Raw genomic sequence first — 15,683 nt, 5'->3', positions numbered from 1 at the left:
GAGATCCAAGGCTGCCACCTGGTCATGACCTGGTCCTCCCAGGTACGATGCAGAATCTTCTAGTACTGAGGACCAAGACTGTTAAAGGTATAGACCCCACTTCATCCCAGTCCTCTTCTGACTGTATCCCTGCATCTTGTGCATGGCTCTGCTGTGGGAAACTGCACTCTTAGGGGGAGAACTCCTAGTACTAACACTGCTGTGACCCCCAAGGAGTCACTGCGACCACTGTAATTTAAGTACGCTTCATACATCATGCTTATAAATTCTGGAGCAAAAGTTAGACCAGGACGCCCAGAGGGACCTTGCTGGTGCACCTGTGTTTTACTCTGGTTTCACGGCTGTGCTTCGCTGGGAATGCAGTTACACTATTTCCCAGCTTCAACCAGGGTTTTTGACCTGGAACTCTTGTCCATCTAGGACCCCATACTACCAGAGGGATTCAGGAAGGCTAAGCCAGTGGCTTCCACCTCCCCCCATCACGTGCCTCGCAGCATGTGGAACACAAACGGTCCTCGGCCAGTCATTCAGTTCAAATCTGGAATGAATATTTATTTTTTATTTTAAAGATTTATATACCATCTAAAACTAAACGGTTTACATGGTTTACATACACAGTGTTAAAATAATAAAAAAATAAAAACAAATACATAGTAAAATAGCCATCTAATAAAAGTAAAATTACATACGATCCTCAAGAAAATACCATAGAAGGAATAGCAGGGCTCTTGGAAAATTCATCAATTTTAGCGGAAATAATTTTAAAAAGGCATCTACGAAAAGCTGCGTCTTTAGTAATTTTCTAAACCTACCCTTTTCACAGCAGTTTCGTATCTGACCCACTAAGGAGTTCCATAACTTAACTCCTGAACAACAGAAAATCCTTTTACCTGTTTTGAGGCTCTTATTCCAAGATTGGGAAAGAAAAAATGTCTACCACAGCAGCGATTTTAGCACCCAAAATGGTCCATGGGAGTTAAATAAGGTGTCAAAACATTTGGGAAATAGGGTTTTAGAAGTAAGGGATCCTGGCCCTAGCCCTGGAAAGCTTTAAAAACTACTTCTAAAGACACACACACACCATTTCTCTCATAGGCTTTTACAGCCAGTATTCACTGTGCCATGCAAATGCTGGGAGCTGTTTAGACTGAAACTGAGCCAGAGAACCTCTGCCTCAGACAAGCCTGGAAAACCAAATAGCTTGCTTCTTCAGACTGCTCCTCAGTCATACCAGCCGGACTGAAACCTCAAACCTCCAATGGAACCAGCATGCAAAGTCAGCAGGGAGGGGGGGAGGAATGCAGTCAGCACCCAATCCTAAATAAAAACCTCCACAGAGCCACTCAGCCTGCGCTTAAGCTCTCTGCAGACAAAACCTGAAATGAGCATTGCTCCAAAAGGAATGGTCCCCAAGCTCACAGAATGTTAATGCAGGCTGGCCAAGCAGGCTGCCTCTTGGCTACAAACTTCTGCCCTCACAGTCTGTGTTCTCTAGCAGCTGGAGATGTCCCGAGGCCGGGAGCCTCTGCAGCACTGAAAAGCCTCAGGACCAGATAACAAAAAAAAAAAAAAAAATTAAAGAAAAGCAAACATGAGCAGAACAAACAGACTCCTACCATCTCACATGTAGAGAGTAAAACTGAGAAGTTACAGGACAGCCCAGGATAAGGGGAGGCAGAGCAGAAAAAATGCAAATGAGGCTCTCTACACTAGATATCGCTATCACCCACAGGTTCAAGTATGATGTGCCTAATGCACTAGAACGGTGTTCTTCAACCACCGGTCCATGGACCAGTGCCGGTCCATAGAAATTTCCTGCCGGTCCACAGGGCCAGCACGTTTATCAGGCCCAAAACAGTGTTCTTCAACCGCCGGTCCATGGTGCAATTGATGCGGCGTTATCTTTGAGCCAAATCCCTCTTCCTAACTGATTTAGTGCACAAAGCCACGGGCAGTGGCTCCTATGGGCATCCTGCACCTGAACCGGAAGCCTTATCTCCGATGTTGCAACGTCAGAGGGAAGGCTTCCAGATGAGGTAAGGGACGTGCAAGGTGCAATTAGTACTATTATGGGGGCGGGGTCTGGGATGGACATTGGGTAGAGATGGGCAGGGTCTGGCCCACGACTTAGCCCAGTGTTCTTCAACCACCGGTCCACAGACCAATGCAGGTTCACAGAATAATTTTTTTTATTTCTGCCAGTCCATAGGTATAAAAAGGTTGAAACACACTGCACTAGAACACAGGTTAGTACAAGAACCCATTAGACAGGTGCTGCAAACTGGCACTTAGGGCTAGATTCACTAAGCAAACCGATCGTGTACCGATCGGTTTGCGACCCGATTCATTTACTTCTCTGCCGATCCAATTCCGATCCATGCATGCAAATGATGGGAACTGCATGCAAAGTAGGCAGGGACACGATTCACAACACAAATTTTGCGATCCGAGTGGGCTGGCCGATCAACCCAAGAAGCGACTGCTGGGGACCAGTTGCAAACATCCTTTCTGACTCTCCAGCTCCATTGCCACCCTGCTCTCTGCTGCCCCAAATTTCTCCTGCCTGCCGCCCTGCTCTCCCCCAAATTGCCGCACGAATCACTCCTGACTGCCGCCCTGCTCTCCCCCGAATTGCCGCCCAAATATCTCCCCCGAATCTCTCCTGTCTGCCACCCGACTCTCCCCTGAATCTCTCTTGCCCTTCCTTGCACAGCGAGCCCGTGGTTTTAACCCGCTTTAAACCCACGGGTTAAAACCACGGGTTCGCTGGGCTAAAAAATATTTTTTTTAAAGTCGCAGCTCAGACGGGTCTTAGACGCATGCGCAGACAATCTATAGGATCTACAGGATCGCATACTAGTGATCCATGTTGGCAGATCCATCGTCACTCCACAGTGTTTTTTGGGTTTTCTGAATCCATCGGACCTGCCCGGATCAGACACTGATTGGTCACGATCGGGCAGGTTAGTGAATCTAGCCCTTAATAAGTTAAGTGCCAACTCCACCCACAATATCACCGGCTTCATGTATGCCAATTAGTGCTGTAGAGGAGCTATCCCAAAATTAGGCGGCGGTAGGAGGCCTGCATTAAAAAATGCAAGTGCCATTCTTAGGCACCTGGTTCACGACAACGGAGGCGCATAGGGACGCCTTTGGATGCCTAAGGCCGGTGTGGGCATGGTTTGTGCCAGAAGTGGCCTTAGGTGTCTCTATGCGGCTCTGTAGTGCGAGACTAGTGCCTTAAATGTAGGCCTTTAAAATGCTGGCCTACATTTATGTTAAAAAAAATAAAATACAATTCTGGATGCAGCAGGTGTCGAATCCAGAATCAGGCCCTATTGTTTAAGTGCCACTGAATTTCAGCAAATAGACCCACACAAGTGATTTTACTGGCCAGGAGCTTCTGCCTGGTTAAATCACTGTGAATAACAAGACCTCGGTTTTCATAGGATGTACATGGAAAATTAATTTTGTTCATTTTGGATCATATTCTGAACTTTTCCCTAATTTTCAGACCTATTTTTCAATTTATTTCCACATACTCATGTCTAAAAAAATATGCATACATTTGAAATGTTAACAAATGTAGTTAACATAGTCCCCTTTTACAAAGCTGCGGCAGCGAGTCCTGGTGCAGCAAATGTTACACAGCCCCTAGGAACTGAATGGACTGCGTCACATTTGCCCTGCATGAATTGCTACCATGGTTTTGTAAAAGGGGCTCTACATTTTTAAGGCGCACTAATGAATGCATGCTCCTGGTTTTCACCATATACCATTTTTTAAAATGTAAAGTGTTGCCTGCAAACCTTTAAAGTTTCTAATATTTCAGTGTAATCTTTCATAAAATCTTTCATAATCTTTACACATAAAAGAAAAGAACATACAAAAACTATTTTATCTTACTCTCCCATCTCTTATCCAGGAGAATTGTAAGTTTAAAGGTTAAAACAATACATGGGTAACAAAGCCAGTTCATAAAATGTACAGACCCTTATCATTTCTGCCATTTGAAATGGTTCTAATTACATCAGTGTCAACATTGACATAGAAACATAAAGGCAAAAGCCAAATGACCCATCCAATGTGCCCATCCACAGCATCCACTATCTCCTCTCCCTAAGAGATCCAACATGCTTGTCCCACGTTTTCTTGAATTCAGATACAATCTTTGTCTCAACCTATCTGTAAAAAAAAAATATCTCCTTAGATTACTCCTGAACCTATCACCTCATTTTAAACTGTTATCGATAGTACATCAGATATCTCCCCTACTGTTTTGCAAGGGTTTTTCGAGATTTATCAACCTAGGAGTTTGAGATCGGAAAATAGTGTGAAACTGATTGGGTGGCAGGATGACAATTTCTCACTCCAGGACTGGAGAGACGCTATGTTGACAGTGGAGGGTATAAAGCTTTGGAATGCCTTGCCATGAGTTCTGCGCTTTTTGCACAGACAGGTTGGGTTTCAAGAAAATGTTGAAAATGCAATTGTTTGTAAATGCTTTCTTATGATGAAATACTGTGTGATGTAATTACCTACAAATGCTTTATTAGATAAATATTCTGGATCCTATAGCAAAGGTTTTTACGTATTGAACATTTATGTACTGTCTAATATTTATGACTGTTGTTATGTAAACCGTATAAGATTTATATGGTATATACATTTTTAAATAAATAAATAAACTTCATCCCATGCCCTCTCACTCAGGCGTTTCCTTTCAATTAAAGGAGACTTGCCTCATGCGTTTTTATGCCACGTAGGTTTTGAAATGTCTCTATCGTATCTTCCCTGTCCTATCTTTTCTCCAAAGTATACATATTGAGATCTTTATGGCTGTTCCCATATGCCTTATTACGCAGACATAGAAAACATAGAAATAGATGGCAGATAAGGGCCACAGCCCATCAAGTCTGCCCACCCTACTGTCCCTCCCCTACCTTTGCCCTGTGAATAGATCCCATGTGTCGATCCCATTTGGCCTTAAAATCAGGCACGCTACTGGCCTCAATCACCTGCAGTGGAAGACTATTCCAGCGATCAACCACCCTTTCAGTGAAAAATAATTTCCTGGTGTCACCTCGTAGTTTCCTGCCTCTGATTTTCCACGGATGCCCTCTTGTTGTCGCGGGACCCCTGAAAAAGAAGATATCTTCCTCAGCCTCGATGCGGCCCGTGAAATACTTGAACGTCTCGATCATGTCCCCCCTCTCTCTGCGCTCCTCGAGCGAGTACAGCCGCAATTTGTCTAGCTGTTCCTCGTATGGGAGATCCTTGAGTCCCGAGACCATCCGGGTGGCCATTCTCTGAACCGACTCCAGTCTCAGCACATCCATCAACCATTTTAGAAGCCTTCCTCTGGACTGACTCTATCCTGTTTATATCTTTTTGAAGGTGTGATCTCCAGAATTGTACACAGTATTCTAAATGAGGTCTCACCAGAGTCTTATACAGGGGCATCAATACCTCCTTTTTTCCTACTGGCCATTCCTCTCCCTATGCACCCAAGCATTTTTCTAGCTTTTGCCATCGCCCTTTCAATTTGTGACCAACTAATGCCTTCATTGCATTAGGATATTCTATATATTTTTTTCTAGCTATTTTAACCTACTATTCAGAACTATCTATATTTTATCCTTATATAAATATAATTTTCTGACTAACTAGTAATCCAGCAATCTCTAATTTGCTGTAATCATTTGCTGCACAGAAAAAACCCCAGAATAACTTAAATATGTCTAACGCCCAAAACTTACAAAACAAAAATACTGTAGTTAAGTTTGCCTTTTTAAAAAATCTTTGCATTTCACAAGTTGATAACCTTGCATGGTTGGTGCTTTGGTGACCTTCACCTTCTAATGTGGAATGGGAGCTTGGTATGTTGTTGCGAGCAATTAACAGCTCATAACATTTCTGGCTAGAGACCGTCAGTTATCAGCACGCTCAAAAAAGAAATACTTGGAAAGAACCATCACAGCCAGATAACTCTGTCAAGTCGCACCCACTACAGAATAGGGCACTTGAAAGAGCTTGCTGACTTCATGTTTCTGCTATGTGGCTGCAGACGAAGTCATTGGACCAAAGTTAATCTTGGCCAGCTTCAGGGTGCATTGTCCTGGCTGCTGGGTAGTGGTATCTGCCTGAAGAATTTCACATCCTGATCTGCATGGGCAGGGAAGCATGCAAATGCTGAGCTCAGCACTGATGAAGCACAATGACTCTTGTGTTTCATGTGAACAAATTTCACTGGTCTGACACCAAGGTGGCAGTTTTAGATTAAGACTATAAATTAAGTTTTCAGTTTACCTATGTAAGCAACTCCTTTAAAAGAATGTTCTTAGTAAAGGAAAGCTGATAGCAGCACTGGTTTTCAGTGTGGGAAGAAATGTATTTTTTTGGAGGTCAGACTCTTATTAAAAACTACAAAACCTACTTACTGCCAAGTTCTGCAGATTTGTTTTTTCCTCTTTTTTTATTCTTTTCCAACCCTAAGGAAGTTGGAAAGACTTACATAAAAAGGGGTCAAGAATGCCCTTCAGTCTGGGGGCAAAATAAATTTGAAAATTTAAAGGAACGGGATGAAACTTGGCATAAGGGAGAAACGGGTAAACAGACACAAGTTTGAAAATGGGCCAAATTGCACTGGGGACTCCTGAGAAACAAGCAGCCCAGAATATGATCCAGTGCTTTTCAATGGCAGTTAAAGGATAGGATACGGAAGGGTCAAATTAAGCCTCTAGCAAACTATACATATACTCGTGTCCACATGTTTGAAAGGGGCCCTGGGAGATGTATTGAGAATGACACAAGGATGAAGTTTGGCCCTGTCTCTGCAGGCTCCATCTCTCTCTCCATCCCATCAACACAAGCTCTGTCCCTTCAGACTCTGTCCTCATTTGCACAAGCCTCGAACACTTATGATTTTATATTTAAATCTTTAATTAAAGTATAAAAAGGGACAATATTCTGTACAACTGTTTATAAATCGCAAATAAAAGTCTTCCATTTCGATCTGGTTTTGCTACAACCTTCTCAAACATTCAGTTGCCTATGTTTTTACATCATCTGGGAAGGTAAATGGACTTTCATTTGGATGTGGGTGTAGAAGAGAATCTAAACTATGTAATGAATGAACAAGAAATTGCCTATTAAATGCTGGCAATGTTCCTTAAGTCAGCAATGATGAATGAATCTGTTGCAGTAACAGTAAGATGCTTGAGCAACTAGGCACATGATGGAAGGAGGTAGGCGTTTGATCCACAGACAAGACTCTTGTTGCCACATTAAAGGTGGACAAGATACAAAGTATGTTATTTAACAGTAGTACACTGAAATCCAAAAACAGCTTCTGCAAAAATTTTTAATCCTTGAGTTCAGTTGACAATTGTCTAAGATGTATCATTCATATTAATACTAGTCTCAAGTTTTTAGAGAATGACACGGGGACAAAGTTTCTGCATCTGCTGGGAAGCAGACGATACATGAACCCCTTCCAAAAATGCCACAAAATATTTCTATGGGAGAAGCAGCTCCAATATTACAGTATACAGTAAAAGACCAAAAATCCGGACGCCAGAAATCCAGACCACCTGAGAACCTGGACCCTTTAAAATTACAATCACCAAACTTCCTGAGAATACGGACTATAAGTGCTGCACACCTTCTCACTCCCTCTCTCCCTCAACCCTCCCGGCACAGTATAGCATATCTCCCTCCCCTCCCAGCAGCTCTCCCACACACCCCAGCCCAACCTCCAGTATATCCTTTCAGTAATCTCCTTGAGAGAACCTCAGAGGAGGTTTTCTGTGTTGCAGCGCCAGTGGCAGACATACTTACAGGCTGCCTAGAGCATGTACCCGATCTTTCCCTCTGACTCCTCCTGCCCTTCTGAAAACATTTTGAAATGCATTTCGCTGGGAGAAAATCATTAAAGCAGTAGCTCATATTGAAAAATAATCCCCTGATGCAGCCGTAGGGCGAAACAGGGCCTGTTGGGATATTTCTGAATTGATTAAATTTGAAACTGTTCAAAAGCGGCATATGGATACCGCTAAAACTGCAGCTGCGGTGATTTTGAGCTATCAGAAGGCAACAAGATAAGTGCTTACTTCTCTATAAAAATATAAAAGTTAGTAAAAAGTATAAAAGTTAATAAAACGTTAAAAAGCTGAAAATAAGAGCTAAGTGTAACGGTAAAATATAAGACCAAGGATGTATTTCTCTATGTCAATATTATTATTGGCATAGTTTGTTTCACAGGTTTTATCCTGGGAAACACTGAGGTCTTTACCGTTTTCACAAATGAAACAGGTGTAGCACTTGATTTCTGATAGCATTATTATATGAATATCATTTAGTGTGGCTATAAATTTTGAAGATATTCTGCTTGTACCTTACATAGTAATTGTAACTCACCTTTACCTTCTTCAGCATAGAAGACTTGCTTACTGAAATGGTACACCAGGGGTTGGGATGGGGAGTGAGAGAGACGCAGGCAGAGCTGGAAAGGGAGGGGAGGGTGTAGACACGAGGGAGGGGGGGCTTGGGAATCTTCTTTTGGGGAGACAGAGAGGGGAATTTTTGGGTGGATGGATCTAGATACATCAGTGCTTAAAATGAGCAAAAATGCTATAGCCAGCTAAGATCACTCAAAGAGTTTTCTTTTATAAATATTTATACAGTATCCTACAAATCCTCAACTTTGCTCTTGGCAGCTAACATGCAAACAGATAAAATGAAATTTTAATAAAGGGAATCATACGAGTACTTGATAAAAGCCAAAAGCATTTCTGGTACACACCTTCACCTAAGGCATCTGAACAGTTTTAAGCAAAGCCAAGATCAACTCAAAACTGCCAGCCCAAAGCCTTGTAAAAACAGTACAAAAAAAAAAAAGCCAAATAAATTTATTTCTGTCTAAGCTCAGGGGGAATGGTATTCTAGGGGACTGGACGTGCAATTGCAGGTTTTAGTTAAGCAGGCAGCTTTCGGGTGAAGGAACACAAGCATGTGGGCGAGTCACGCAACCCTCCATTGCTCCAGGTACTATAGTAAGATTGTGAGCCTAGTACCGTGTTCCCCCGAAAATAAGCCCTACCCCAAAAATAAGCCCTAGTTGAAGCACTAGATTCGCCAGCAGCAGCGCTTCCCCCACCACCACCTCCACCACCACTGTCAAGAAACGTAATCCAGGGGTGAGTCAGAAGGAAAGCATGGAGGTTGGAAATCTGTGGCAGTGCTATGTATATAAGCTTATTTTTAGGTGGTTGGTCTTTTTCGTACTGTTGTTTTCTATATGTTGCTTTTGATAATGACATTAATGTACTAAAAAAAAAAAAAAAAAGCTTTATTCTATATACTACAAGTTCTGTCTACAGAGAAGAAGTAGGAAGCCGTTGGCTGACGGTCTTGTTAGGAAGTGAAGTGAGACTCCATAGGGTCTTTTGATTTGCTTTGGTGGGTTGGTGAGGTTACTGTTCCATGGTGGGTGATCGAACCACGTGCCTTCTTTCCTTACTTGTCACTCCTTTCTCATAGGAGTGATGTTCTGCTGTCTCAACACGTCTCCAGTCGGCGACACAGCATTTGAAGTTTTCTGCATCAGAAGCGGCAGCAATTAGGACTACCTGCTCCCGTTAGCTCCTCACTCTTCTCCCTGAGGTAACTTCCTGCTTTCTCGTAGGTGGGAACCCTCGGAGAGAGGGCTTGGGTTAGCGCTAGCAGGCTCTCCAAATCTCTACCCGTTACAGAAAAAAACGGAGCTAAAAAGTCAATTGTGGGATTGAAGCTGTGCAAGGGTGAACCTCCGCGGGTCATTGCATTGCGATCTGCCGGGAGAACGGAGCTGGGACCAGGTTGCAAAGGACTTTGCTTCTAAGCTGAAGGGCATGTGCGCAAAAAAATAATTTGCTACAAGACATAAAGATGACATCTCCATTGCCAAATGTTGGAGTCACTGTTAGAGAACTCATCAGGTTCTGGAAAACTTTGATGAGAATGACAGCCCAAAACGTAATAAATTTTAAAAGATTGCTTCTTAAAGCTCCCTGAACACCATCCGAATGTCTGTTAGAAAACGACTGCCTTTAAAGCAACTGGATATCAAAATTGATGAAAACCCAATTGGGAGAGCTTAGAATCAAAAGAGAAACAGCTGGGGGAGAGAAAGGAAAGAGGAAGAATTAAGATGGAGGAGAGGAAGGGAGAGATGATCATTGTACATGAAAAAAAAATGACCTAACCTGAAAATAAGACGTTTTTTGTGCCCAAAATCAATATAAGACAGTGTCTTATTTTCAGGGAAACACGGTACTTGCTTACTAATAAATGTAGTGTAAAACCGCTTTGATATCTGCAGAGGAAAGGCAGCATATCAAATAAAGATAACTATAAACGTTAACTATTCATTCTGTTTCAGAACTGCTTCCAGACAGCTGAACCCCTCACCCCTCAGAGCCCTTGGGCTCCCTCTTGCCCCGATGCTGTCGAGGAGTCGGCGGGGCAAGAGGGCTTCGGCTTCCTTTTGCCCCAAACGTAATCGGGGGGTGCCACGGGGCAAGAGGGCTTGGGCTCCCTCTTGCCCTGAACATAGTCGGGGGTTTGGGGTGCCGCGGGCCAGGAGGGCTTGGGCTCCCTCCTGCCTGAATCGTTTTAAGGTGGGGGGGATTCTGTAACCAGTGTTGTTTTTGACAGACACCGGTTACAGAATCCAGCTTTTAGGCGAAGGACTGGCTCCTCCTTCGCCTAAAAGCCCTTGTGTTGGACGTTTGGGGGCTTAGGCATTTTTTTTTGGTTCATTATGGGGTATAAGTGGAGACGTAGTGGGGGGATAAGTGTAGACGTAGAGTGGTCTGGGCGTTTAAACAGCTGAATGTAGAGGCAGGCCATTATCAAAAAAAGGAGGTTTTTTTTTGGTTATGGACATTTTCCCTGCTTCTGCTTTCAACGTTTAAGGCCTTAGACCAAAAAGGGACTTAGACTTTTTTTTTTTATTATGCCTCCTCTATGTGCATAACCCAACAAACATTCATGCATGGATTTAAACTTGCTCTCGATGAGGCACAAATATATTTTGAAGCCTGCATAAGCAGGAATTTTAGAATGCAAAGCACGTGTGCATTTTCCCTTTCTAAAAAGGTGCTGTTTTTTAGAGATGAATTCCAGCCACATCTACTCAAGTGTCTAGTTTTAAAACTCCATAACATGCAGAATATATTATACAGCACTCTGCTAGCTGGAGTCATCAAAATACCAGCTGGCCTGTTTTTCTTTTCTATGTGCCTTTTTTTGCTGTTGTTGTTGTGGATGTTTTACTGAAGAAGCTCTCCTTTATTTCTGGAAATGTTACGCACCAAGGAAACCACTCCAATTTTCAAAGATTACATTTCTCCTAGTTATCTCTTTAGTTGTTTTTGCTGAATGTGGTGGTCCTATGAGGGTAAATCAAAAAGAAAAGCAAAAATACATTTAATGGCTTTAATAGAAGTAACTGTGTGCAACTGAACATTTCACTTTTCCACATGGTCCCCCAAGCAAGACAATACATTTGTTGTATTGTTCAACTACCGTGTTTCCCCGATGATAAGGCAGGGCCATCAAATAAGACAGCCCCCCCTTTTTAGAAAAAAATGTAAAATAAGGTACCCCCCCCGCAAATAAGCCACCCACCGATACCTGCGCTTACCCGAATCGGGTGGTACGGTGGGTGACTCCGTGTGGTCCCTCCGTCTACTGTATTTGCCTCCATGGCTGCGTGCCGCGCCTCGTCATGAAGTGAAGAGGAGGAAGTGACAGGACTGCAGCGCGCGCACGTGACTCCGCGCAAGGAAACACAGGCAGCTTCCCTCATCCCTCCCTAACGGAGACTGCAGGAGTTTGTTCACGGCCAGAACATCCAATACAGGTAATAAAATTCTGTTTTTTTTCAACAATAACTGTGTACTGTAGTCTTCTTCATGGGTAAATAAGGCATCCCCCCGAAAATAAGCCCTAGAGCATATTTTGGCCTTCCAAAAAAAATAAGACAGTGTCTTACCATCGGGGAAATACGGTAGCTTCTGCATTCCTGCAGAAAAGAAATTTTTCAGCTGCTCTCAAAGCCAGGTGAGCACCGCTTCCTTTAAATTCATCACCAGAGGTGAATCTGCAACCTCGCGTCTCCTTCAGTGTACCGAAGATGTGATAATCGCTAGGCCCCAGAGCCGGGCTGTAAGAAGGATGTCGAAGACATTCAAACCCAAGCTATTGCTGGAGTCATCAAAATACCAGCTGGCCTGTTTTTCTTTTCTATGTGCCTTTTTTTGCTGTTGTTGTGGCTGTTTTAGCTCTCCTTTATTTCTGGAAATGTTACACACCAAGGAAACCACTCCCATTTTCAAAGATTACATTTCGCTGCTGCTGTATGAGGTTGTGCATTGTCATGGTGCAGCAAGACTGTTTTTAACATTATTGAAGGTTTAAAGTTCATTTCGTAGCAATGCACAGTAATTTTCACTCCCTCTGTCCACAGAAAGCGCACTACTGCACGTTGTTCTTCAATGGTGCAATCTTGCAATGGAGCATACACATTTCTGACCTCATGGCTGCCACACAACTAGAGGATGAGCATTGTACTGTGCGTGGACAAACTATCCAACAGTTACATATGTTGCATTTCACTAGCTCTGTTCCGGTTATCGTGTAATTTAACAATCCCCTTTAATTTTTGATTCGCTCTGGTATCTCTTTTCTTTGTTGTTGCTGTCTCCCATATGTGTTTATTATTGGTCTGTTTGTTACTTCTTTCAGGTGACTTTTTATATGATTTGTTTTTACAGTATTTCGTATATTGGTTAATTCAGCTGGTTTCACCTAAGCAGTACAGAAATATTTTTAAATAAATTAATGAATTCATTTATGAATGCAATTCCTGTATGCAGTTCTGATAGCAAGAAAGTGTCATACTGAGACGTGTCTTTTCTTAGGCTAAGAAATGTTAGTATTAACACTGGCATTCGTACAACTCCTTCAGTCATACCTCTAAATAAATTAAAACACTATATTTCTGTAAGAAATGTTTTATATATTTATATATATATATATATATATATATAAACATTCCTTACAGAAATAATTTAATGTAGCCTTAATATCCACATACCTTGGAGCTATTCGGAGAACAAATCTCAAACCCCTTGGTGCTAATCGGTATCGAATTAGCCCAACTCACCAAATTCATCACATCCACCAAACCCCACTTCCCCCAGCAAGAAACGCAGTGTTGCAGAGTCATGCCGCTACCCATGGCGCTTCCGCACATGAGCAGAATAAGCACATATAACGCATAATAACTTCATAAGCCACACTGTTTCACAATTCACCCCATATACCACATTCCTGCCCAAAAGCTGCGACCAAACCCTAAACCAACCCACCAAACAGGGAGGGCAGAAAGTGAAACCATTCCCAACCTACCTATCAACATCCTCCCACGCTCCCACCCTTCCCCAAATGATAATTAACCCACCAATTTCACCACACATCCCCAAACCCCTACAACTTCCTTCCCAATCAAAACTTCCCACCCCTACTAATTACCCAATCCCTTATCCCTAGCACCCAAATTACAAATCTCTTGCTAACTACCACCCAGCCTATCTGATCCTTACTCTCTGACTTTCCAAACTCCCCACCCCTTACCAAAATTACTGTCGTGGTTGGCTCAGCCAGTATTATAATCTTACAGTTAAAACTGTAAACTCCATTCTGGTTAAGAAAATGCATGCACTTGGCAACTGTTGTCCCAATTTACTGACCTCAGATATGACTTCACTAGATTTTACAGGGGGGGGGAGATAATTTTGTGTGTGTTTGTTTTTACAACTTTCTCTCCTACTTCATGTACATTTTTAATAATAGGACTGGCTAACCGCACAATTTTCAAAAACTCAAAGTCAGGATCTCCTCAGGAATTTCATAAACTTGAATGACTGAGAAATCATGTTTGTAAATGATTTTTCAACTACGTATTAAAATTATAAGTCAAGCAAGACATCAGCCTGCAAATGATTTTTTTAAAGTGTTAAATGAAATGCACCATATTTTTCTCTACATTTAAGTGATTTTACTATGTATGAGGTTCTGACATTTACTAAAACTCAAACGTAGGTCTATAATGAAAATGGTACGTGAGCCTTTCTGCTAAGGTTATAATTTGCTTCATGATTCACTCATGTTTTAGCCCAAGCATGACAGGAGCTAGCAGGTCCTTTTTCAAAAGCCATATTTCTGACTTTATTCCAAAGCAATACAGCTTAATTATTCCCCTAAACTATTCTCTTTACTTCAAACAATTACACCTTGTTGGTCGGGGTTGATATTGTTCCAGAAGTGGATACATCATCAAAACGTAGTGTCTATAGCCAACTTTACATTCCTACTCCCCTAACATTACCTGAAGGCACACAGACTAAAGGGTCCCTTATAAAGCGAGCTTTAACCTTTCAGCAATTCACAGTTATTAGGCTCAGTAAAGAAACAGACAACAGAGTCTGGAGGCAAGTTGGGCTTCAGATAAAAACTGCCTTTAATGGGAACTCCAGTAGAGAAGTAGTATGTACAAAACAGAATAAAATGGTAAGGCAAATTATCCACAAAAAATAATGTACAATAGTTACAAAATGATCTAACAACTTCATCGGTTTACAGTCTCCCACATGTCCAACTCCAACATCATACTCTCTCACAAAATATAAATGCAAAGCACTCCTTATCCACAATGGTGCCTTTCTTCTCCTCTACTCTGTAGCCATTTTCTCTTCAGTAAGTTGGTATATAAATTAGGGCAAAGACTAAAACCGGTTCATAGACATAATCGCGGAAGACAAAGGCGCGCGCCGACAACTAAGCGCAAGACGGAGGCGCGCACCGAAGAAAATTACTGTTTTTAGGGGCTCCGACGGGGGGTTTTGTTGGGGAGCCCCCCCACTTTACTTAATACAGATCGCGGCGGCGTTGGGGGGGGTTTGGGGGGTTGTAACCCCCCACATTTTACTGGAAACTTAACTTTTTCCTGAAAAAGTGAAGTTTTCAGTAAAATGTGGGGGGTTACAACCCCCCCAAGCTCCCCCACAACGCCCCACAACATGGTGCAATCTGTATTAAGTAAAGTGGGGGGGTTACCCCACACACCCCCGTCGGAGCCCCTTAAAACAGTAATTTTCTTCGGCGCGCACCTCCGCGCTGCGCTCAATTGACTGTGCGCACCTTTGTCCCGGCGCACTTTTGACCTGACACCCTAAAACCTTGTGGTCCTCCTCATCTGCTAGCCAAAAGCAAAGTATAAGTTTGATCTTGTTGAAGAAGCCAAAGATACACCCTGGGTGGGTGTATTATCCCCTGCTACTTAAGGTGGCAGGCATGTCCATTGTCTCTAGCTTCAAATTCTTTCTCCATTTGGGAGAGTCTGTTGTCAACAGCTTCACTTTGTATTGTCACTGACAGATTATGGATCAGGAGAGGTGTTTTCTAATTCGATCTGGGAGTACCCCTTGCCAATCAGATTTTCAGGATATCCACAATGAATATTGGAGGAGTGTGTGGCGCAGTGGTTGAAGCTACAGCCTCAGCACCCTGGGGTTGTGGGTTCAAACCCCACACTGCTCCTTGTGACCCTGGGCAAGTCACTTAATCCTCCATAGCCC

General features: G+C 42.7%; 1 protein-coding gene across 1 annotated transcript in view; it reads right to left on the bottom strand.

Moving 5' to 3' along the window:
- CDH2 (cadherin 2) overlaps positions 1-15,683 on the bottom strand; it is a 486,773-nt gene that overhangs the window by 361,573 nt on the left and 109,517 nt on the right. The gene's annotated exons all lie outside the window — the stretch shown is intronic.

Source organism: Geotrypetes seraphini, chromosome 2 (assembly GCF_902459505.1).
Source record: "Geotrypetes seraphini chromosome 2, aGeoSer1.1, whole genome shotgun sequence".
In the NCBI taxonomy this organism is placed as follows: domain Eukaryota; kingdom Metazoa; phylum Chordata; class Amphibia; order Gymnophiona; family Dermophiidae; genus Geotrypetes; species Geotrypetes seraphini.
This window is presented reverse-complemented; position numbering and strand designations above follow the sequence as displayed.